This window comes from Macrotis lagotis, chromosome 6, assembly GCF_037893015.1.
Source record: "Macrotis lagotis isolate mMagLag1 chromosome 6, bilby.v1.9.chrom.fasta, whole genome shotgun sequence".
NCBI lineage: Eukaryota > Metazoa > Chordata > Mammalia > Peramelemorphia > Peramelidae > Macrotis > Macrotis lagotis.
This window is the reverse complement of record NC_133663.1, coordinates 233836080-233843514: the sequence shown is the minus strand read 5'-3', so window position 1 is coordinate 233843514 and position 7435 is coordinate 233836080. Positions and strand designations below refer to the sequence as shown.

General features: G+C 38.8%; 1 pseudogene; it reads left to right on the top strand.

Moving 5' to 3' along the window:
• Nucleotides 1–6720: 6720 nt before the first annotated feature.
• LOC141492069 (small ubiquitin-related modifier 2 pseudogene) lies at nucleotides 6721–7063 on the top strand (annotated as a pseudogene).
• Nucleotides 7064–7435: the final 372 nt, after the last annotated feature.

The following is a 7435-nucleotide window of genomic DNA, read 5'->3' as shown; positions in this document are numbered from 1 at the left end:
TTCCCTATGACTATAAACTTTTGAAGAATTACAGATTCAAGGTCATACCCATACTTGTTTCAGAAAGACAGTGAAATCTCTTACAAGAGGAAGTTGTGTCACCATGGGACCAGCCAAGAATTAGATCTTATTCATGAAAAGACTATTAGTCTTTTAGACTACAGTATCAAGAGATGATCCAACATTGTATCATGATCTTGAGATGTGAAACTCCACTGAACACCTAAAAAAACCTCAACAAACCTCCAGGCAGAACATGCTTCTTCTTTTGCTGCCTGCTTCTCCATGAAGCTGCAGCAAGGTTGATTAAGGAAATGGTCACTTCACCAATCAAACCCATTGTGGATCAGATCATAACAAGGAAAGGATTCCATTCCTTTCCTAAGTCATTTTGTTAACCTGTATTTGTCGTTCAGTTATTTTTTCAGTCATGTCAGACTCTGTGATGCCATTTAGGGTTTTCTTGGCAAAGAGCCTGGAGTGGTTTGTCATTTCCTTTTTGAGATCATTTTTTTAACTGAGGGACTGGGGCAAACAGGGTTAAGTGACTTACCCAGTGTCTGAGGCCAGATTTGAACTCAGGAAGATGAGTCTTCCTGACCTCAGACCCTGCACTTTATCCATCTTGGAAATGGGTTATCACAAGAGGTTGACACTCTTCAAAAAGGGATCTGAATGGCTGCTTATTCAGAAAGCTGAAAGAATTTAGTCATGTGAACTACATGACCTCTAAGGTTCTGACAAATGAGGCCCAGGTGTTTGTGTGCTATCATCTGGATTATTGTAGAGTTAGTTTTTACTATAGCTCTAGTTGAAAAGCTTTTTGGAAACTATTGTCATACTGCATCCTTAAATCAGAACCCACTGTGCCTCCTAGTTACTCTATTAACCTCTTATCAAGTCACACAACATCATGAAAAGGTTTTAGCAGCCATTTTTGTCAAAATAAGATGAACCTCGTCTCTCCTTCTCCCCCAGGTATCTCTTTTCCTCATCTCTCTCTCTTCATCCTTGTTTTTTCTTACCAAGTATCATAACAAAATGAAATGAGTCATTTTTCTGATGGCCTATATGCATGACTAAAATAAAACATAAAAATCTATTTCTTACATGTTCCTTAGAAGTATTTTTTACTTGTATGGCAACATTTTAAAATATAGAAAAATCATTTTAATAGACTTTAAATTATTCTAAAAGATTCATTATCAAAGAATGCTAACCATCTCCAGAGAAAACAAAACAAAACACAGAATGCAGATATATATATATATATATATGCAGTATATATATATTTTCATTTTATTTTTCTTGCTTTTGGGGGGAACATGGTTAATATGGAAATGTTTTATATGACTTTACTTTTTTTTAGATTTTTCAAGGCAATGGGGTTAAGTGGCTTGCCCAAGGCCACACAGCTAGTAATTATTAAGTTTCTGAGGCCGAATTTGAACTCAGGTATTCCTGACTTCAAGGCCAGTGCTCTATCCACTGCACCACCTAGCTGCCCCTTTATATGACTTGACATATAAAATGAGTAGTATATTGTTTGCCTTCTTGGTGGATGGAGAAGGTAGGGTGAGAATTTAGAATTAAAACCAAAAACTCAAAACAAGAAATCATAAAAAAAAAGTCCTGAAATGATGCGATTCATATGATTGTCTCTCCTATAAAGACCTCTCTTGGCATCTTATTGTGATAACCTTACAAATTTTCTAGTAGAGTCCAAGTTCTTATAGGTCTTGCCAAGATGAAAATGCTTTGAAGATGGGTTTTGTAATGGATCATGCCCAAGAACACTACCCACCAGACAACAGACATTTTGGCCCAAACAATTCAATTCATAAAGGTCAGATAGCATGGATGGAGGAATCTTGCAGATGAAATCATAGCACTTTCCAAAGATCAAAGCATTCTATCCTTGTTTTTGTCTTTTGGCTCACAAGTCCCACTCCCACCTGTTTCCAGGAAAAGGGGGGCAGACCACTTTGTGCCAGATAAAAATCAACACATCAAAATCAATTGTGGTTGATTGGCTCTCTAGATGCACTTCCACCTGTTACAAAGATGTAAAACCAGAGGTCAGGAGGTTTTTCCTTCTATCTACAGGTTCTTTAATTCAGAAAGACCAAAGAAATGTTATGGTACCATGGAGAAGAGATTTATATTGTTTTATTTGGTATGTATGGCAGAGGGTCAAAGAGTCAAGTTCACACATAAATCAATCTGTATATCTCAAATTTGCTTCTCCATTCAAAAGTTCCCAGATTCACAAGTCAATGCATCTGCTTTCCAAATTGTCTCCATATAGTAACACACACACACACACACACACACATATATATGTATATATATATATATATATATATATATATATATATATATATATATATATATATATACCAAACAAGTCAACTTTAAGGCTTACTTAAGTATCATCAGTATAAACTAATTATATGTGGCCACATCTGAGCCCATATAAGGGCTTTACATCTGAACAAGTTGTTTTAACTGTGACTAAAGGAAATTCACATCTAGGTCAAATAAGATTTGTTTTACACAAGAAGAAGTGGGTGATCACAATGTTTTGTGACAGATAAAAAGTCACTCAACCAGTAATTTACTTTGATAAGACATTGTGCTGGGCCTGAAGGAGAAAAATGATAAAAATGAAATGCTCCCTTTCCTGAGAGGCTTACTTTCTAACAGGGAAACACAGACACATCTGGAAAGCACAACTACAAAGCAGATACAAAGCTGCTGGTGGCTGAGAGAAGGGAGACAAAGGGTAGTCGTTGGTGCAAGGAAGGAGGAAGGGTCTCATGCAGAAGATAGTCTTGGAGGAAACCAGAGATTCCAAGAAGTGGCAAAGAGGAGAGACAGAAGGAAGTTAAGAGTGTTCTGTGTAAGGAAGAAAATATCACCCCATGCTACAGACCAGCTAGGACCTCAAACTAGAGCTCCAGAAGGACAGTTCTAATAGTTCTCTGATAGTTCAAACAGGCTACTCTGAAATAAGATCAGTTATCTATAAAACACAGAAAAGCTAATCCTGTTCCAAGCCAAGGACCAAAGCCCTAAACCTGTGAAGGGCACATAGTATTCCCCTAAGAAAATAAAATGGAATACATCACCCATAGTTTAAGTCCTTCAAACCCCATGTGGCAAGGCAAGTAGAGGCAGTACCTATACAATGGATAAATTCAACAATATCAAGAAGCTCAATATTTAAAGACAGTAATCAAACAGGAAAAGATTCAGCATCGGGATCTTAAGGAAATCAATTAAGAGGGACAATTTGGCATGGAGGCAGGAATCCCCAGAAGCTCTTCTCCAGAATATTACAAATGCCTTAAAATTATGACTAACCAAATTCTAGAGTTGTGGAACCCACAGAAAGACTGAATGAAGCAGTTTTCCAGTCAAGACAATTTGGAAGATCCGTGGGAAGGGCTTGTCCCACTAGGGCTGGAAGAGGCTGAAGCACAGCCAACCATGCCAGAGAAATGAGCTCCAGCCTTCCAGGAAAAGTTCGTGGGGAACCTGAGTCCCTGGAGGCATTTGGATCCATGGCAGCAGGCAGTTTCCAGACTTCTAAACTCAGAGATCACCTTGGAAAGTCAGTGGGAAAACTGCCATTCCAGGGTAAGCATGGAGCCAGGTCAGTCAAGCCTCAGCATGGTTGTGTCCTGGGAACCAGAAGCAGGCATGTGCAGTCACCCAGTAGCTACCTCCAGAGGGTTCAGCCCACAGGTGGTAAGGTGAAGACTATCTAGGCCTCTCTGCTATCCCTAGGGTAGAACTCTGTTGCTTTGTCCATACTCAAATCCAGGTCACAGTCTGGGAACTCCTACTGCCATAGTGGAGCAGGGATCCTTCTCACAGCTCCAGGGCAAAAGGGAGTGTATGATCATCCATAGACCAGAGAACAGACCAGGAGAGCAGTCAGAGCCTCTCATAAGATTTTAAGGTCCCTGGGGAGGTGTCCCAAAAACATTCAAAAACTTGGGAAATGCATTAAAGTCAGGTCATAGGTTGGGGAAATGAATAAAAAACAGAAGAAAAAGAATTTGATCACAGATAATTGTTTTGGTCCCATGGAGGATCAAAACACACACTGAAAAGATGACAAAGTAAATGTTTCTGAATCTAAAACCTCCAAGAAAAATAGAAATTTGTCTCAAGCAATGGAAGAGCTCAAAAAAGATTTTGAAAATCAAGTAAGGGAAGTAGAGGAAAAATTGGGAAGAGAAACGAGAGTCATGCAGAAAAAATCATGAAAATGAAGTCAGCATCTTGGTGAAGGAGATATCAAAAAATACTGAAGAAAAACATGTTAAAAGGCAGTTTAGGTCAAATTGAAAAAAGAGTCCAAAAGGCCAATAGGAAGAAGAATGTCTTAAAAAGTAGAATTGGCCAGATTGAAAAGGAGATACAAAACGTTTCTGAGGAAAACAACTTCAAATGTAGAATGATATAGAATGGAGCTAAGGGAAGCTGCTGATGGCTTGGTGAGAAATCAAGCAATAATAAAAACCAAAAGAATGAAAAATGAGGAAAAAGTGTGAAATATCTCATTGAAAAAGTAACTGACCTGGAAAACAGATCAAAGGGAGATAATTTTAAAATTATTGGACTACCTGAAAGTCATAACCAGGGAAAGAGTTTCATTTTTAAAGAAATTCTCCAGCAAATTTGCCCTGATATCCTAGAAGCAGAGGATAAAATAGAAATTGAGGGAATCTACTAATTACCTCCTGAAAGAGATTTCCCCAAAAAAACTCCCAGGAAAATTATAGCCAAATTCCAGAACTCCCAAGTCAAAGAGAAAATTTAACAAGCTTCCAGAAAGAAACAATTCAAATATCATGGTGCTACAGTTAGAATTACACAGGATTTAAAAGTGTTTTCATTAAGGGCTTATAGGGTTTGGAATATGATATTCCAGAAGGCAAATGAGTTTGGATTCCAACCAAGAATTAACTACCCAGAAAAACTGAACATTCTCTTTCAGGGAAAAAGATGGACATTCAACAAAATAGGGGACTTTCAAACTTTTCTTTCAAAATGACCGGTTCTGAACAGAAAGTTTGATCTCTTAAGTACAGGACTTAGGTAAAGCATAGAGAGGGTGGATGAGAAGGGCAAATTATTTTAATGCTGTTGGACTACTTATATTCCTGCATGGGAAGATGATACTGATAACTCATATGATCCTTCTCATTTATTAGAACAGTTAAAAGAAGCATATTTAGGCAAAGCACAGAAGAGAGCTAAATATGAAGGCATAATATAAAAATGGAATTAATGGATGAAAAAGGAGTGGGAAGAAAAGGAAAGGAGAGGTGGAATGGGCTAAGATATTTCATATAAAAAAGTCAAGAAAAAACTTTTGTAATAGAGTGGAAGGGGGGGAAGGAAGGGGGAATGGGTGAGGCTTACTCTCATTGGAAGTGGCTCAGGGAGGAAATAGCAAACACACTCAATTTGATATAGAAATCTATCTTACCCTAAAGGAAAATAACAGAGGAAAGAGATGGGAGAAAGGGAACAGGGAAGGAGAGGGGGGGCGTAGATGACGTAAGAGTGAGAAGATCATAGGAGAGGGTAGTCAGATACAATATACTTTTGAGGAGGGACATAGTGAAAGGAGAGAGAGAGAGAACAGAATCAATAAATGTGAATGGGAGGAATAGAATGAAAGGAAATACAGTTAAGCAATAGCAACAATGGAAAAAACATTAAAGCAAAGCAACTTCAGAATCTGATAGATCTCAGACTCAGAACTGAAAGTATCTGAACACAGATTGAAGTATATTTTTTCCTTCTCTCACTATTATTCTTGAGGTTTCTCTATCTTTGTGATGGGGGAGGATCATGTTTACTTTAACAACAAGACTATTATAGTAATGTGACAATAAGTATAAAAGATGGGGGGAAAAAGCTATGTTTCATTCCATTCAGATACACACACACACACACACACACACACACATCATTGTTATGAGTGATGCTCACCTACAATGAAACTCAGTTGGCCTGCTCAGAAGAGGAGTTGATGATTGCAAAGTACGAAAATGGGGGAAAGGACCAATTGTGTTGAGCTGCAGTTTGTATCCCAGTTACGTTTGAGATGTAGAATATTTGGCAGTACTCAACCACAAAAGGACTTTGTGACCATTTGTTCTTGATGTGAGGACAATAGGGAGATACAGAAAAGTAAGGGGAAGAGGATTAGAAATTAAAACTTTCCAAGAAACAACTATGGCTTTCTCAGCCTATTAATGTGATTGATTGCATTTTAGCTCCAATTTAACTTATTCCTTGGGGATACACTGAGAAGGGAAGCAAGATTGGGGGATTCAGGTACATAGGAGCCCATCCATTTGAAGTTAAGAATTTTGAGATCATAACCTAGAAAACAGAAGGTAGTGTAGAATCAGGATACAATCAGGAAACTTTTAACTACATGTTAAATTTAAAATATACTTTTAAAAAATTAAGTAGGCTCTCCTCTTCCTCCTCCTCCTCCTCCTCCTCGGCCTCCCCTCCTCCTCCTCTTCCTCCTCCTCACCATCACCACCATCCTCCTCCTCCCGCCGCCGCTCCTGCTCCCGCCGCTGCTGCTTCTCCCCCCCCCCACCCCCCACCCCCGTTCCCTTGGAGCGGACCCTCCTGGTGCCTCTTTTGTGAAGCGGCGGCTGAGGAGACCCCGGACTCACCATGGCAGACGAGAAGCCAAAGGAAGGAGTCAAGACTGAAAACAACGACCACATTAATTTTAAGGTGGCAGGGCAAGATGGTTCAGTGGTGCAATTTAAGATTAAGAGGCACACACCACTTAGTAAACTAATGTGAACTACAGGGTTTGTCAATGAGGCAGATCAGATTCCGATTTGATGGGCAACCAATCAATGAAACAGACACACCTGCACAGTTGGAAATGGAGGATGAAGATACAATTGATGTATTCCAGCAGCAGACAGGAGGTGTTTACTAAAAAGAGAACCTGCAACTGTACTCCAGAACTGTGCTCCCAAGGAAAACAATACATTCACAATTAGAAAACCAAGATTTGGTTCGTCCACATCCTGACTACTGCAGTATAGTTTTCTCTTTGATTCCCTTCCCCCATTCCTTTATTGTACATAAAGTAACCGGTGTATATGCACAGGCATAATGCGTATTTTTTTTTAAACTAAATGGGCGATGGTATGTTTTGATCAACATCAAATGGAGATGGGGAGGGGAAAAACAAACTGGTTCTGTGAAAATATCCCTTTTCTCCATTAGTGGCATGCTCATTCAACTTTTATCTTTATATTCCAGTAAGTTATTTTGCTCTCACTGTTTAACAACAAAAAAAAAAACCCACAAAAAAAATCCCTGCATACCTTGTTTGATTGGATAATTTCAATGTTTTTCTTTTATCATTGTA